The sequence below is a fragment of the Nerophis ophidion genome, linkage group LG01 (genome assembly GCF_033978795.1).
Source record: "Nerophis ophidion isolate RoL-2023_Sa linkage group LG01, RoL_Noph_v1.0, whole genome shotgun sequence".
NCBI lineage: Eukaryota > Metazoa > Chordata > Actinopteri > Syngnathiformes > Syngnathidae > Nerophis > Nerophis ophidion.
The window spans coordinates 78,882,453-78,899,487 of NC_084611.1; the positions used below are offsets into that span (position 1 = coordinate 78,882,453).

The window sequence follows — 17,035 nt, forward strand, 5'->3', positions numbered from 1 at the left end:
GGAGCAGATATTGTGCAAAAGCAAACATGCGTATCCATAAAAAGTGTATTTCACAAACACAGAACGAAACAAAACAAAAATGTGACCATGACTTAGTTTGTTTGCGCATATCAACTTTCCGGTTTCTTTCTAAACTGAAGGAATTATGGTTAATCGACATGGTTTGATGATATTATATAACAACTGCCGCTAATCTAACAGTCTGCTTTTCACCCTCGAACGTTCTCGCTCTCGTTAGGATGACCAGCGATTTATGTCTTTAAAAGGAAGTATAAAACCAAAAGCAACGGGTGAAACGAACTGTGAGATTAAACTGACCCTCCTTCACTGCCTCCATCCCTACCCCCCTTCTTTCTTTATTATGCGAGAGCTGTAATTAAAAAGTGTTCCTTGGTACTCGGATTGTGCTAACAAGTAGGCTAATACACACCAAGCGCAGTTGTGGATGTAACTGGGAATTGAATTCAGACTTTGTTGTAATTCTTATCCTATATACCAGTTACCCTTCAACGGACACAGTATGGATATGTTGACTTGACGTCACAAAGAAAAGAATAACGAGTCAGATTCAAGGGTAGAATAGTTCACTAGACCCACGGTTTGGATCTTACTGTAAGTATTGGAGATGCTGGGGATAAATATGTTTTCAGGGAGGAGAACTTGTTAGGCAAGGGATTCCCCGGGACCTCGTCCCCACTTTGCCACGTGTTCGATTTGATCAGGGGGAATAAAACTTGTCAGACACTTACTTATGTCTCAGTTCAATCAGTTATGTTTGTTTGGATTAACAAAAAGACATAGTTACAGAGATCTCTGGACAACCTGCCACACAAGTCACCACACTTGCTGGATCGTGTAGAAGCCAACATGTCTTCTCACAAAATCAGTATGCTTTTATACCAAAAAGAGTGTAAGGGGGCGGTAGGAAACCTTCACACCATTTATCATTCTGCTCTGCCTTCGCATTGTCGTTTTTTTCAGCCTTTGTGGGTGCATGGTGTCAAATATAATTGGGGGTAAAAAGTCCCTTTGCTATGATTTATCGGTACATACGTGGGCCTCATGTTCTTTCCCCTCACAACTTATTAAGTTCTTATTGAACAGCACAGGATGATACTCGAAACCGGTTTTCGCGGTCGTTCGATAAGAAAAGAACCGAGTCCTCGGACTCGAATCCCTTTTTGAGAACTGGTACTCGTTATCGAGACCACTATAGTGAAGAAAAAGAGTTGGTTCTTTATTCGAGTCACTAGGAACGAATCCCATTCCGACAAGAAATGACGTCACGTAGCTCAGTCATTAGGCGCAGATAGGAAAAGCAGCAAAAATGGCCCGAAAAAGCGCTCTCAGGCATGGCTTCATTTCACTAAAAAACCGAGGAAGCAGGCTGCGCATAACCTGAAAGTTCGAGAACCGTGTCGCCTCTTCGACACGTGGAGAAGCAGCGGCAGAGCTGCCCAAGTCCCAGCTACAGCGGCGGTGACGCCGGTGAGCAACTACCGTTAACTGTTGCCGGTTAATTTCCATATCTGCTCACTTGTAGTCCCATTACCTCTTACGTCAACCAGGACAGCAGTAATGTTAGCTAGACTAACAATACCTAAACATAGTCAGTGGCTAACGATAACGTTAACGTGAACCTTTTTGTATGTGTCTGATAACGTTAACGTTATCTTGTAATCTACACCACGACAGAGTTTGCAAGTCCGTCTAATAAACTAGTGCTTTCTTTATTTCTTTAGTTTATTTGGAACATGAACACACTTACAGTATAATATATCACAGTTTCATATCATAAACAACAGTCAATATTTATTTATTTTATTTTTTAGGAGGGTAACAGTCAATATTTATTTATTAGATTACATTTTTTTCTTATAAAAGTGAGCTTTTGTTAAACCAAATATTGTGGGGTTTTTTCCATATACAACAACCTATCTGGACTCGATAAGAGTATCGATAAGGAATCCGTTCGATAAGAGGATTCGATAATAGGCTCGAACTCGATAATTCCTTATCAAACATCATCCCTACTCACGTGTCCTAAAGGCTGTTTTGTACATTCTGTCCAAACTCACTTCTGCACAAGTCAACAGGTCATGGAGTTCATTACATGGACAGTTACTTTCCACATTAATCTTAATTAAGCATGAATATTCAAGAAGCATCATTATAAATACTCAGTATTAAAATACATTCTAAGCTAGTCTTTATTGAGTATGAATATTTAATAAGCAGTCCCAGTTGTTAATGTCTAAATCGTAACAAACTACAAAACTGACACACTGACTGAGTAACTTCATGATCCATACATTTTTCTGACTCTGCAGTAAACCTAGATTGGGTTCTTCCTTGGCCCAACCACTGATGCATGTCAAATGAACAGATTTATATAACCTATTTGAAACATGACTTCAATCTTGGAAGCAGGATTTTTTTTCCCCTTCATGTTTTATGTTTCTGTACTGTGTAATTTGACGGTAAGCATGTTGTGGCTACGGTTACCCGCTGGGAGATGTTGTAATGTTTGGTGTCTTGCTGGGTTGTAAGCCCAAAACAGATCAGACTGCAGCTCTGATGAGTATTATTGACGACTGCTTTGATGCAGAAACTCTTGTTATACCACAATAAAGGGGTACATGTATCTTGCATTAATAATGTACATTCTGAAAGGGTGCCTGATGTTTGGATCGTCGTAGTTCGCTATTGAATAACGAGTTTTAGGAGACTAAGAGAATTAGAGACTCAGTGAGATTAGTTGGGCTTTAGGCTTTTTCCATGCTTACAAAAATCTGATCTATTCAACAAAGCCGACTACCCTTGTAAGTCGGGTCGCAAAGAGTGTCAACATGAGAGAGAAGTCTTTGTGGGCCTGTCAGCCCGCATTAGTCCTGACACAACATGCATCCTATGAACAAGCTGAGATGTGGACTGATGGCAAAAATCACAGATTATTTCTGCGGGCAAGACTAATTCAACTACCATTTAGTCATATAATAAAATTATGACTAGGTTGTGGTCAAAATGCTTTAGAAGACTTGCTCGTCGACACGTAATGCGGATATTTTCAATTTGTTATCTTATTATTGTCTATTGTGAGCGAACTGCGGTGCTGAATTTCCCCCAGGGATCAATAAAGTAATTTCTATTCTATTCTATTCTATTGACAAATACTCGTTTTGCTTTGAAGGCTGAATTTTAAAAACGTCTTAGTCCTCAAAGTGTATGAAATGTTGTAGCAATTTGGCTAAACACTTTAAAGTTGTAATGCTTTGTAAAGCACAATTAGAATCACAAGTACAGTACAATTACCATCCATCCATCCATTTTCTACCGCTTATTCCCTTTCGGGGTCGCGGGGGGCGCTGGCGCCTATCTCAGCTACAATCGGGCGAAAGGCGGGGTACACCCTGGACAAGTCGCCACCTCATCGCAGGGCCAACACAGATAGACAGACAACATTCACACTCACATTCACACACTAGGGCCAATTTAGTGTTGCCAATCAACCTATCCCCAGGTGCATGTCTTTGGAGGTGGGAGGAAGCCGGAGTACCCGGAGGGAACCCACGCATTCACGGGGAGAACATGCAAACTCCACACAGAAAGATCCCGAGCCTGGATTTGAACCCAGGACTACAGGACCTTCGTATTGTGAGGCAGACGCACTAACCCCTCTGCCACCGTGAAGCCATGTTTGTTTTTTAAATATGACCTATTGGGACTTGATAACAGATAAGGTTGTATATTGTTAGGATTTTCACAATACTGGTATTCCTTCCAGATACTGATAATCAAATAAATATGTTTTTACCACAGGAGAAGGATTTTGAAAATACTTGGACCAATAAATCTGATTCTGATTTTGAAGCTATTTATTTTGTTTGTTTTGTCGTCAGATTGGTTGCTTTTTTGATTTCGATTCTTAGAGTGATGATTCTGGCGATTCCTGGTTCAAACAGATTCTCGACATATACCATTTAGGATATAAATTACAATAAATATTTTTAAAAACAAGTTAGAGGTTACAAAAACGGGGACAGCGTGGCGAAGTTGGGAGACTGGCCGTGCCAGCAAAATCTGAGGGTTGCTGGTTCAATCTCCACCTTCTACCATCCTCGTCACGTCCATTGTGTCCTTGAGCGAGACACTTCACCCTTGCTCCTGTGTGTGTGAATGGGTGGATGTGGAAATAGTGTCAAAGCGCTTAGAGCAGGGGTCACCAAGGCGGTGCCCGCGGGCACAAGGTAGCCCGTAAGGACCAGATGAGTAGCCTGCTGGCCTGTTCTAAAAATAGCTCAAATAGCAGCACTTACCAGTGAGCTGCCTCTATTTTTTTAAATTGTATTTATTTACTAGCAAGCTGGTCTCGCTTTGCTCGACATTTTTGATTCTAAGAGAGACAAAGCGCAAATAGAATTTGAAAATCCAAGAAAATATTTTAAAGACTTGGTCTTCACTTGTTTAAATAAATTCATTTATTTTTCTACTTTGCTTCTTATAACTTTCAGAAAGACAATTTTAGAAAAAAAATACAACCTAAAAAATGATTTTAGGATTCTTAAACACATAACTTTTTCCCTTTTAATTTCCTTCCTTTTATTTCCTGACAATTTAAATCAATGTTTAAGTAAATTTATTTTTTAATTGTAAAGAATAATAAGTACATTTTAATTTAATTGTTCATTTTAGCTTCTGTTTTTTTGACGAAGAATATTTGTGAAATGTTTCTTCAAATTTAGGATTAAAATTAAAAAAAAATTATTCTGGCAAATCTAAAAAATCTGTAGAATCAAATTTAAATCTTATTTCATAGTGGATTTTAACCTATTTAAAACCTTTCATCAAAATTCTAAAAATTAATCTTAATCAGGAAAAAATACTAATGATGTTCCATAAATTTTTTTTTTTTTTTTTCAAAAAGATTCGAATTAGCTAGTTTTTCTCTTCATTTTTTTGGTTGAATTTTGAATTTCAAAGAGTCGAAATTGAAGATAAACTATGTTTCAAAATGTTATTTTAATTTTTTCATGTTTTCTCCTTTTTTAAAGCGTTCAATTAAGTGTTTTTTTCATCATTCATTCTCTACAAAAAACCTTCCATAAAAAGGAAAAAAAAATGTACGACGGAATGAGAGACAGAAATACCCATTTTTATATATATATAGATTTATTTACTAAAGATAAATAGAGCAAATTGGCTATTTCTGGAAATTTATTTAAGCGTGTATCAAACTGGTAGCCCTTCGCATTAATCAGTACCCAAGAAGTAGGTCTTGGTTTCAAATAGGTTTGTGACCCCTTGCTTAGAGTTCCTTAAAAAAAAGGTAGAAAAGCGCTAAACAAGTACAACCCATTTACCAATTTAATAAATACAGTAGTTTCTTAAAAACTTTGAATTGTTTTGGAATCGTAATAAAAAAGAATTGCGATTCGAATGTGACTCAACATTTTACGGGCGAAAAAAAATTGTGAGCCATGATCATGGAAGTTGTATTAAATAGAGGCTTGACACATCTCACTTTGCTTGTTATATCACATGTTAGTTTCACATTTGAAGTTGGACTGCTGACATGAAAAATATTCAAATTTTAAAAGTTCCACCTGTATGATATAATGACTGGGCGAAAATGTGGTTGGAGAAAAACATGCAACCTCTGTCTGACTAGTATTGATCATTCACCTACCATAGGAGCATTTATGTGGCAAATTGCTGTAAGCTTTTGACTACAAACTTAGTCACTGCTGAGTGGTACTCTTCCCTCGTGAACTGGAGTCATTAATTCCCGCCTCCAAACCGGTCAGAACATGTCTCCCCCAAGCTCATCTAAATGATAAGGCGTTCATTTCAATTTAACAGGTAATAGCGCTAACATTATCGGCCGTATTTGTACCTGTTGTATTTACGTCTGATGACTGCTGCTGCCTGGGATGAGATCTGTGTGGTTCAGAAACGAGACACTCATTACATGCTGTGTGTTCATATTTTTCAGCATATTGCTCGGATGTCCTCCTCTTGATTGAATAGCAACCTTGGAATTATTAAAAGTAGCAGTGTTGAGGTCTTTTTTGGTATAATATAGGCAAACTTCGGTGTAGGGCTGGGCGATATATCGATATACTCGATATATCGCGGGTTTTTTTCTGTGCGATATAGAAAATGACTATATCGTGATATTCGAGTATATGTTCTCACGCAGTTGCTTTTAGCTGCAGGCATTACAGTGCATCAGTTTCCCACTCTTTCTTGTCTCTCCTCACAGAGACTTAAACAAGTCCACCTTCTTACGTACGTCACGTGTGCAACGTCACACGCCCTCCCCGAGCAGAGAGGTAGCTACATGGGCAACATTAGCTGTTATGCTAACGGTGCGTTGCGAGTGGTAATACAAGAGAGAGAAGGTGCAAATCTGGTAACAAATGGAGGAATAATGAATTCCCCAGAAAAACAGTACGGGGTGCATCGTCTGGTGGTGGTTTGGCTTGAAGCGGGAATATGTTGAGCAATTATGCGGCAAAAGCGTTGCTACAAAAAGTAGCATTACTGCTAATTTGTAGCATCATTTGAAAAGTCACCCGCTAGAAAATGAAGAGTGCTTGAAACCGCATTTCAACATCTGCGTTCGGTGGCACACCCACAAAATGCAGAAGCAACAATTTCCACATTAACACCGTATGAAAAAAAAATCAACAACAGAAGGAGATAACGTCCGCAGGAACCTACCACAGAACAAAGGACACACTTTGTTCGATTTTCCTAACATGTAGCTCATTTTTATTTGACACTTATTGAAATTTCTTGTGTGACATCATGCACAAAAGTGCACTTTATTTGTTTTAAACTATTATAGTGGCGTTCTCTACAAAAAGTGCACTTTAATTTAGTGTCGTTTTGACAATTCATCTTAGTGACATCATGCCCAAAAGTGCACTAATAAGTTGATTTAAAATGTCTCTGACAATCTTGCACTTTCTGTTTTGAAAATGACATGAAAGTTTTTGCCACTGCTTAATAACTTTTTAATAAATATAGTTTTGGTCAGTTGACTTAGTTGTGATTTCCCTCTCTGCATGAAAGTTTAAAATGAGCATACATTAATGCATTATGTAAAGTGTAAAACACGATCCGCCTTGAAAACGTCGCATATTAATGTGAAAGTAAAACTGATCATTTAGTGTGTGTTTGTGCATGACTTTCTGTCCAAAACAAGCAGATTTTAGCTAATATGAACAATTTTGTTGCAGCGTCCAGCAAATATAGAAGCTCTGCGTATATTTAGCGCTGGAATGCAGAACGTCATGTCTACGAAGAAAAAAATACCAGTATCTTTTAAAGGCAGTAAAGTACCTTTTTTAAAGGCCTACTGAAATGAGATTTTCTTATTTAAACGGGGATAGCAGGTCCATTCTATGTGTCATACCTAATCATTTCGCGATATTGCCATATTTTTGCTGAAAGGATTTAGTAGAGAACATCGACGATAAAGTTCGCAACTTTCGGTGCTGAGACAAAAGCCCTGCCTCTACCAGAAGTCACAGACGATGACGTCGCAAGTGTGGGGGCTCCTCACATCCTCACATTGTTTATAATGGGAGCCTTCAACAAAAAGTGCTATTCGGACCGAGAAAATTAAAATTTTCCCATTAATTTGAGCGAGGATGAAAGATTCGTGTTTGAGGATATTGATAGCGACGGACTAAGGGAAAAAAAAAAAAAAAACGCGATTGGAATGGATTCCGATGTTTTTTAGACACATTTAATAGGATAATTCTGGGAAATCTATTATCTTTCTATTGTGTTGCTAGTGTTTTAGTGAGTTAAATAGTACCTGATAGTCGGAAGGGTGTCTCCACGGGTGTGTTGTCTCAGGGGAGTCGACGGCAGCTATGGAAAGGCACAAGCTCAGCTTTTCTCCGGTAAGAAGCGACTTTTTAACCACAATTTTCTCACCGAAACCTGCTGGTTGACATTCCGTCTTGATTCATGTTCTCTTGACCGCGCTCTGATCCATAGTAACGTTTCACCTCCAGGAATTTTAAACAAGGAATCACCGTGTGTTTGTGTGGCTAAAGGCTAAAGCTTCCCAACTCCATCTTTCTACTGTGACTTCTCAAATATTAATTGAGCAAATTGCAAAAGATTCAGTAACACAGATGTCCAAAATACTGTGTAATTAGGCCGTTTAAGCAGACGACATTTAGCTGTGTGTGTGCGCAGCGCTCATACTTCCTAAAAACCCCGTGACGTCTTGCGTAGACGTCATCATTACACGACGTTTCCAGGACGAAACTCCCGGGAAATTTAAAATTGTAATTTAGTAAACTAAAAAGGCCGTATCAGCATGTGTTGCAATGTTAAGACTAAATGTAATGATCTCAGAATGAAACGATTGTCTTATTGCTGTCACCCACTATTCAACATGTACGGAAGTAGTGTTATGTACTGTTGAGTTTGTTGCTCTAAAACTGAGACTAGCAAAACAATCTGTCCATATAACAACAAAAAGAGGGATCTAGTTGTCTTAATGAGTTTTTTTATTCACTGCCTTATAGATACTCAAAGTGCTGACCGCTAGCTTCAGGCACGTACAGAGAATGTCTTAACATGAAGACTCGCGGCAACCAGTACATATCACAACATGGAGGGTGTTACGACTGGTTGGCATAGTGATGCCAAATTGGTCCCTTCGTGGATGCGTCGGCATGAACACAGCAAAGGTATGTTATAAATGGATTTATTAAATAATAAAAGGCTATGAACAAAAACACTGGTGTAAAGAGAAAAGGTAAACGAAAGACGCTAGCGTGGAAGCTAGGATAAAACACAAGGAAAACTAAAACTTGGTACGAGGACACAAAAGAGTAAACAAAAACATTCAGCATGAAAGCTGGAATATCGAGTGGCTTAGCCTAAGAGCTAGCGAGAAAATACATACGAGTAGTAGACAGTCGTGAATGTTGCTCGAAGGCAAATTAGAGTCCCAGAAAGAATGACGAAAAGGGACGGGCTTAAATAGGTGAGTAATCAAAAAGTGACAGGTGTGCAGAAACCGTGATTAGCAGGTGGGATCAATGAGGAACCATGGTGACTGACTAAACAGGAAGTAAGAGTGTAGAACGGTGATACAACAACTGGAAGTATAAAACGTATGTGGTGATCCAAGTAGCGGATCGCAACAGAGGGCACAGAACAGATCCATTCTAAAAAGAGAGGTAAAACAAAAGTAGCGAACAGAAGGAACAGTTAATAAATAAATAAGCAGAAATGCACAGAGCCATGTTTGTTTAAAGCGGAAGTCAATGCTTCTTCTTATTCCACTTCTGTTTACGTTACATGTTGTGCATGTCTTTTCATAAAATATTCAAACTTAGGTGGAATGCATGTAAGTGCGCATGATAATCAGATCATTTTTATTAGGGTCCATGTACACTGTAAAATTGTAATCTGAATTATGATCAGATAAAATAAATGTTGCCCCTGTACCTGTGGCTAGTGGCACATAAGATCTGCTGACCTAATATTTTCATCCCCAAGCTTTGCCTTGTGATTGTCTGGTAGAGGTTGACTAATGAATAACTACATGAAAAGTGCAGACCTATTTTGGTCTGATTAATGTGTTTTCCTCAATGCCAATTAAACCCTGATTACACAAATTAACAACTCCGTGCAACCATAATCACTAAGTGGGCCTTGGCGCTTACCGAGTGGGACACGGAAATACCACAACACCCTCCCTCTCCACGCTTAGTGCTGTAGGCACCACACCCCATTTCTCCTCCTATCTTTACTCCGCCAAACACTGTCAGGCCTGGCAGTTGTTAGAACCTAATGCTTTTAACTACATGGAGTCCCAGATTGGGTTACCAACCGCATTCACCAAACTCCCCTTTCCTCTGACTCATTTGTTCTCTGGCGCGCACACACACATGCACTAACGCACGCATGGAAAAGTAAAACTACGCAGTCTGTGAGCCTCCGACGGACAGCTGGTGCCAAAGGGTGCAGTTAATGGATCCCCCCCTCTGGGATGGGTAACTATTCCCACACAAGAACATGGAGACCGTGTGTGTGTGTGTTCTTGAGACATCAACAAGGAAAAGTGCCTTCCATATGAGGACCGGTGAACAAGTTAAGACCAAAATCATGGCCCCAATTCGGAAAACCATTGCATCTAATAGAGAATATCTCATTTGCACCCCTGGTGGTGAAATCTATCAAAATTAGGGTGGTCCCAAACAGGAGGGCTTTTTCAAATTTACAGTATGTTGGTTTTAAAAGTGCTCCCCCCTACTTGTCAAACATATGAAATAACAAGTGTGTGTAAAAAATTGAAATGCTCCCCATTTTGGCCCAAATCTATTTCTCATATTCTTTCTGTTTTTGTAATATGCATATTTTCTTGTAAAATTATCACTATTTTATGGAAAATTATAATTTTCTAATGTAAAATTATTACTTTTTAATACAAAATGGTGACATTTGTCATATAAAATTTTGGCTTTTATCACAATATTTCCATCATATATATATATATATATATATATATATATATATATATATATATATATATATATACACACACACAATATAGTGAATATAGTCAAGTAAAAATCTAGATTTTTATTATAATATTGCCAAAATGTTTAAGTTTTGTTATAAAATTGTGAGTTTTGTCGAGTAAAATTCCAACTTTTTATCATAATATTGCAAAAATGTTCAGTTTTTCTTGTAAAATGACGACTTTCATTATAACACTGCCAAAATTTTAAGGTTTTCTTGGGAAATTGTGACCATTTTCTTATAAAATACCAACTCATTTTTCCCAACAAGCTTCTTCATATTTACATAGTATGTATAGATCATTAATGTTGTAAATACAAATCTCTATATATCTAGAAAGGGTGGTCCTAACGAGGTAGGCATTTGTCAGAGGTCTCAAAGAGGTAACAAATACAAGAATGTGTGTGTGTGTGTGTGTGTGTGTGTGTGTGTGTGTGTGTGTGTGTGTGTGTGTGTGTGTGTGTGTGTGTGTGTGTGTGTGTGTGTGTGTGTGTGTGTGTGTGTTGTTGAGACATTAACAAGTAAAAGTACCTTCCATATGAGGACCGGTGAACAAGAACAAGTTAGGACTGAAATCATGGTCCCAATACAGATAACCATTGCATCTTTTGCACCCCAAGTGGTGAAATCTATCACAATTAGGGTGGTCCCAAAAAGGAGGGATTTTTCAAATTGACTGCGTGTTTGGTCAACATATGAAATAACAAGTGTGTGTAAAAATTTAAAGTGCTCCCCCTCTGGCCAACATATGTAAGAACAAGTGTGTTTAAGAAATTGAAATGCGCCCCCTTTGGCCAAAGTTAATTTAGAAAATAAATAAATATATGTATATAGAGACATACTGTAATAACTTGAGGTAAATAATGAAGATTAAAAATCAATTAAAAAGAGGTCCTAAAGAAGTAGGCATTTTTCGGAAGTCTCAAGAAGGTAACAAATACAAAAATGTGTGTGTGTGTGTGTGTGTGTGTGTGTGTGTGTGTGTATGTGTGTGTGTGTGTGTGTGTTGTTGAGACATTAACAAGTAAAAGTACCTTCCATATGAGGACCGGTGAACAAGTTAGGACTGAAATCATGGTCCCAATACAGATAACCATTGCATCTTTTGCACCCCAAGTGGTGAAATCTATCACAATTAGGGTGGTCCCAAAAAGGAGGGATTTTTCAAATTGACTGCGTGTTTGGTCAACATATGAAATAACAAGTGTGTGTAAAAATTTTAAGTGCTCCCCCTCTGGCCAACATATGTAAGAACAAGTGTGTTTAAGAAATTGAAATGCGCCCCCTTTGGCCAAAATTAATTTAGAAAATAAATAAATATATGTTTATAGAGACATACTGTAATAACTTGAAGTAAATGAAGATTAAAAAACAATTAAAAAGAGGTCCTAAGAAAGTAGGCATTTTTCGGAAGTCTCAAGAAGGTAACAAATACAAGAATGTGTGTGTGTGTGTGTGTGTGTGTGTGTGTGTGTGTGTGTGTGTGTGTGTGTGTGTGTGTGTGTGTGTGTGTGTGTGTGTGTGTGTGTTGGAGGAACAGGAGAGTCGATGGGATAAAAAAGGAAAGTTTGTGCGGGCTGTTACGCGACACCAGGATGGGGGAGGTGACAACATGGAAAAAGAAGGAGCAAGAAGTAAAAGAAAAGGGGATTTGTAAAGCTGCTTGAAATTTGAACGACCACAAGCACATGTTTGAGCGTGTGTGTGCGCTTGTGTGTGTGCGCTCGTGTGTGTGTGTGTGTGTGTGTGTTGTGAAAAGGAGAAAGACCCAGCTGTGCTATTCCACGAGCCTAATACATCAATGATAGCACTAATTAGAGTTAAAATAGCATTGGGCAGAGCGACCATGAAATGAAATAAGAGTGCAAGGAGAATTAACAAAAAGGAGGATGACAAAAAATGGGAGAAGCCAAAGACTGAAGCGCTCGCTTTGTCAAAATGCCAAAAAAGGTATTTGAAAAGATGTGCGTTTTAAAAAGCCAACACAAATACACGTCCACAAGGCAAATTATCCACCAACACAATGGGCTAAAATGCTCGGCTGCGCAAGGTAAACACACACACGTACACACCTTGATGTGTGCGACAGCCTAATAAGCCTCTGAAGAAGACAAAGTGAGTGTGGAAGCACTAATCAAGTCAATTTGGCAAGGAAGTATACGGAGCAGAAAATTCAGTGCCCAAAAGCAACATGCGCAAATACAAAAGCCATTAAAGGAGCGCCTGCCTGGCATGGGGGCATCTAAATAGAAGAAGAACAGATTATTGGAGGCAAACAAGCACAGTGCCTTTCAAAAGAAAACATATTATTGGACAGAACATTTACAGGCCGTCGCCACAACACCAACCATGTAGCCTACACGAGCAAATGAGACCATGTTTGGAACCACGCAGTACATATTTACCGCTGGCTGCTAGAAATCAGCCTTCAGCAGACAGGTGGTTGATGTGAATACAGAAATAATGTCAATAGATGCCGAGAGGATGTAAAGAATAAATGCATTTTATAGACCTCCTAAAGGCTTTTCCACAATTTTTAAGGTCACATTTTAGAAAATGGTCTATTAAACAAATGGTAGAAAACACCGTGGGTATTGATTCATTAAATTAAACACAAATCACAAAGCTCTGTCAAGAAAGTTGTTTTTTTACTCTGACAATTGACCCAACAAAAACTAAAACTACCCAATTATGTCCGCTAACTTTTTGCAACTTAATGCCAAAAAAACAGAAATGCTGATTATCGGTCCTGCTAGACACCGACCTCTATTTAATAATACAACTTTAACATTTGACAACCAAATAATAAAACAAGGTGGCTCTGTAAAAAATCTGGGTATTATCTTCGACCCAACTCTCTTCTTTGAGTCACACATTAAAAGCGTTACTAAAACGGCCTTCTTTCATCTCCGTAATATCGCTATAATTCGCTCCATTTTGTCCACTAAAGACGCCGAGATCATTATCCATGCGTTTGTTACGTCTCGTCTCGATTACTGTAACGTATTATTTTCGGGTCTCCCCATGTCTAGCATTAAAAGATTACAGTTGGTACAAAATGCGGCTGCTAGACTTTTGACAAGAACAAGAAAGTTTGATCATATTACGCCTGTATTGGCTCACCTGCACTGGCTTCCTGTGCACTTAAGATGTGACTTTAAGGTTTTACTAATTACGTATAAAATACTACACGGTCTAGCTCCAGCCTATCTTGCCGATTGTATTGTACCATATGTCCCGGCAAGAAATCTGCGTTCAAAAGACTCCGGCTTATTAGTGATTCCTAGAGCCCAAAAAAAGTCTGCGGGCTATAGAGCGTTTTCCGTTCGTGCTCCAGTACTCTGGAATGCCCTCCCGGTAACAGTTCGAGATGCTACCTCAGTAGAAGCATTTAAGTCTCACCTTAAAACTCATCTGTATACTCTAGCCTTTAAATAGACCTCCTTTTTAGACCAGTTGATCTGCCGCTTCTTTTCTTTCTCCTATGTCCCCCCCCTCCCTTGTGGAGGGGGTCCGGTCCGATGACCATGGATGAAGTACTAGCTGTCCAGAGTCGAGACCCAGGATGGACCGCTCGTCGGGACCCAGGATGGACCGCTCGCCTGTATCGGTTGGGGACATTTTTACGCTGCTGATCCGCCTCCGCTTGAGATGGTCTCCTGTGGACGGGACTCTCGCTGCTGTCTTGGATCCGCTTGAACTGAACTCTCGCGGCTGTGTTGGAGCCACTATGGATTGAACTTTCACAGTATCATGTTAGACCCGCTCGACATCCATTGCTTTCGGTCCCCTAGAGGGGGGGGGGTTGCCCACATCTGAGGTCCTCTCCAAGGTTTCTCATAGTCAGCATTGTCACTGGCGTCCCACTGGATGTGAATTCTCCCTGCCCACTGGGTGTGAGTTTTCCTTGCCCTTTTGTGGGTTCTTCCGAGGATGTTGTAGTCGTAATGATTTGTGCAGTCCTTTGAGACATTTGTGATTTGGGGCTATATAAATAAACATTGATTGATTGATTGATTGATTGATTGAATTATATCATAGTGATCGGTGGTCGTAATCAATCAATCAATCAATCAATGTTTATTTATATAGCCCTAAATCACAAGTGTCTCAAAGGACTGCACAAGCCATAACGACATCCTCGGTTCAGATCCCACATCAGGGCAAGGAAAAAACTCAACCCAGTGGGATGACAATGAGAAACCTTGCAGAGGACCGCAGATGTGGGTGACGCCCCCCCACCCCTCCCTAGGGCGACCGGTGCAATGGACGTCAAGTCGATCTAGCATAATATTGTGAAAGTCCAGTCCATTGTGGATCTAACATAATACTGTGAGAGTCCAGTCCATAGTGGATCTAACATAATAGTGAGAGTCCAGCCCATAGTGGGGCCAAAAGGAGACCATTCCGAGCAGCACAGAGATATCCCCAACCGATGCACATGCGAGTGGTCCACCCCTGGTCCCGACTCTCGACAGCTGGCACTTCAGGGGTAGCGAGTGGGTGTATATTTTGGCGTCCCGGAAGACTTAGTGCTGCTAGGGGTTCTGGGTATTTTTTCTGTTGTGTTTATGTTTTGATATGTCACATTAGTGACATCATGCACACAAGTGCACTAACAGCTTGTTTTAAAATGTCTCTGACAATCTTGCACTTTCTGTTTTGAAATGACATTAATGTTTGTGCCACTGCTTAATAACTGTTTAATAAATACAGTTTTGGTAAATTGACTTAGTTGTGATTTCCCTCTGTGCAAGAAAGTTTAAAATGAGCAAATACTAAAGCAGTATGAATGAGAATGTTTTAATGTAGACACATAGAATTATCATACTGCTGTGATTATATGCATCAAGTGTTCATTCGCCCAGCCCTACTATAAGGATTTATGGACCTACATAAACTTCTTGATACTGAAAAATAAAATCAAGTAAAAACAGTAAATAATAATAAATTCAAATTAATCAGCATTATTAACTCAGGAGCACAATGCATGCATGTAAAACATGTTAACCTACACAACACAAATGAATAAAACAATTTGTACAGAATTTTTTTATCGAAATGAGGAAGTCGGGATTAATGGCTACAATGAGCACGTTTTTGTAGTGCATTGTTTTTCGAGGCGATGTTTGAAGCCTGATACCGCATGATACTGATAAAGTATGTTCCCTGGGGTCCCTGGCATCGCGCTGTTCCCCCTCCCAGGGGGGACCTGGCCCACTATTTGAGAAGAACTATATTAAAGAAATATATGATCAAAAACATCACTGAGGCATATGTGTAGGACCAAAGCACGGTGTCAGAGGGGTTAGTGCGTCTGCCTCACAATACGAAGGTCCTGCAGTCCTGGGTTCAAATCCAGGCTCTGGATCTTTCTGTGTGGAGTTTGCATGTTCTCCCCGTGAATGCGTGGGTTCCCTCCGGGTACTCCGGCTTCCTCCCACTTCCAAAGACATGCACCTGGGGATAGGTTGATTGGCAACACTAAATTGGCCCTAGTGTGTGAATGTGAGTGTGAATGTTGTCTGTCTATCTGTGTTGGCCCTGCGATGAGGTAGCGACTTGTCCAGGGTGTACCCCGCCTTCCGCCCGATTGTAACTGAGATAGGCGCCAGCGCCCCCCGCGACCCCGAAATGGAATAAGCGGTAGAAAATGGATGGATGGATGGAAAGCAGTTCTGCACCACACTAAAGGCAAGTAGCTCAGACAAGGGAGTTAAAATCATGTCAAAATGTCTGACATGGAGAAGCTGATGGTGTGTTTGAAGGAGTAGTAGCTGCAAGGAAATAACCTAGAAGTCCAGGGTTTCCCACACATTCATTTATTTGTGGCGACCCGCCACGAAAAGAATTATGGCTGCCACAAGTAAAAAAAAAATATATATATATACATATATATATATATATATATATATATATACATACATACATATATATATATATATATATATATATATATATATATATATATATATATATATATATATATATATATATATATATATATATATATATATTTATTTATTTTTATTTTTTTTTCCGGCATTTGACTCGCTCGACCGCTCATAAAAGCAATGGGACTCTGTCTGTGAATGGAGCTTGTAGTTACATATTATATAAATATGTAAATATTATATAAATATGTACATAAAGTGTTGGAATTATATTCCGACTCCGCGTTCTTCTTGGTCATCGCCGCCGCTGCACCTCCCCTCCCATCAACCCCCGCCACTACACCACACCACCACAAATAGATGCCTGACCTGTGGGAAACACTAAAGTCCGCTCTCCAAAGTAAATGTGGTACATATTACATGACTTCATAAAACTACTGTGGTTGTTTGCACTACATTCTAGTAGTGCTTTGATACAACATTCACTATCTAGTTTGTTAAAATGGTGGGGATTGAATTTCAATTAATTTCAATGAGGCGCATTGTTTTGAGTCACAAGCTTCGTCACATGCCACTAAGGC

The 17,035-nt window shown here is 39.4% G+C and overlaps 1 protein-coding gene across 1 annotated transcript in view; it reads right to left on the reverse strand.

Moving 5' to 3' along the window:
- Positions 1 to 17,035, reverse strand: part of LOC133560173 (protein sidekick-1-like) — an 849,418-nt gene that overhangs the window by 782,496 nt on the left and 49,887 nt on the right. The gene's annotated exons all lie outside the window — the stretch shown is intronic.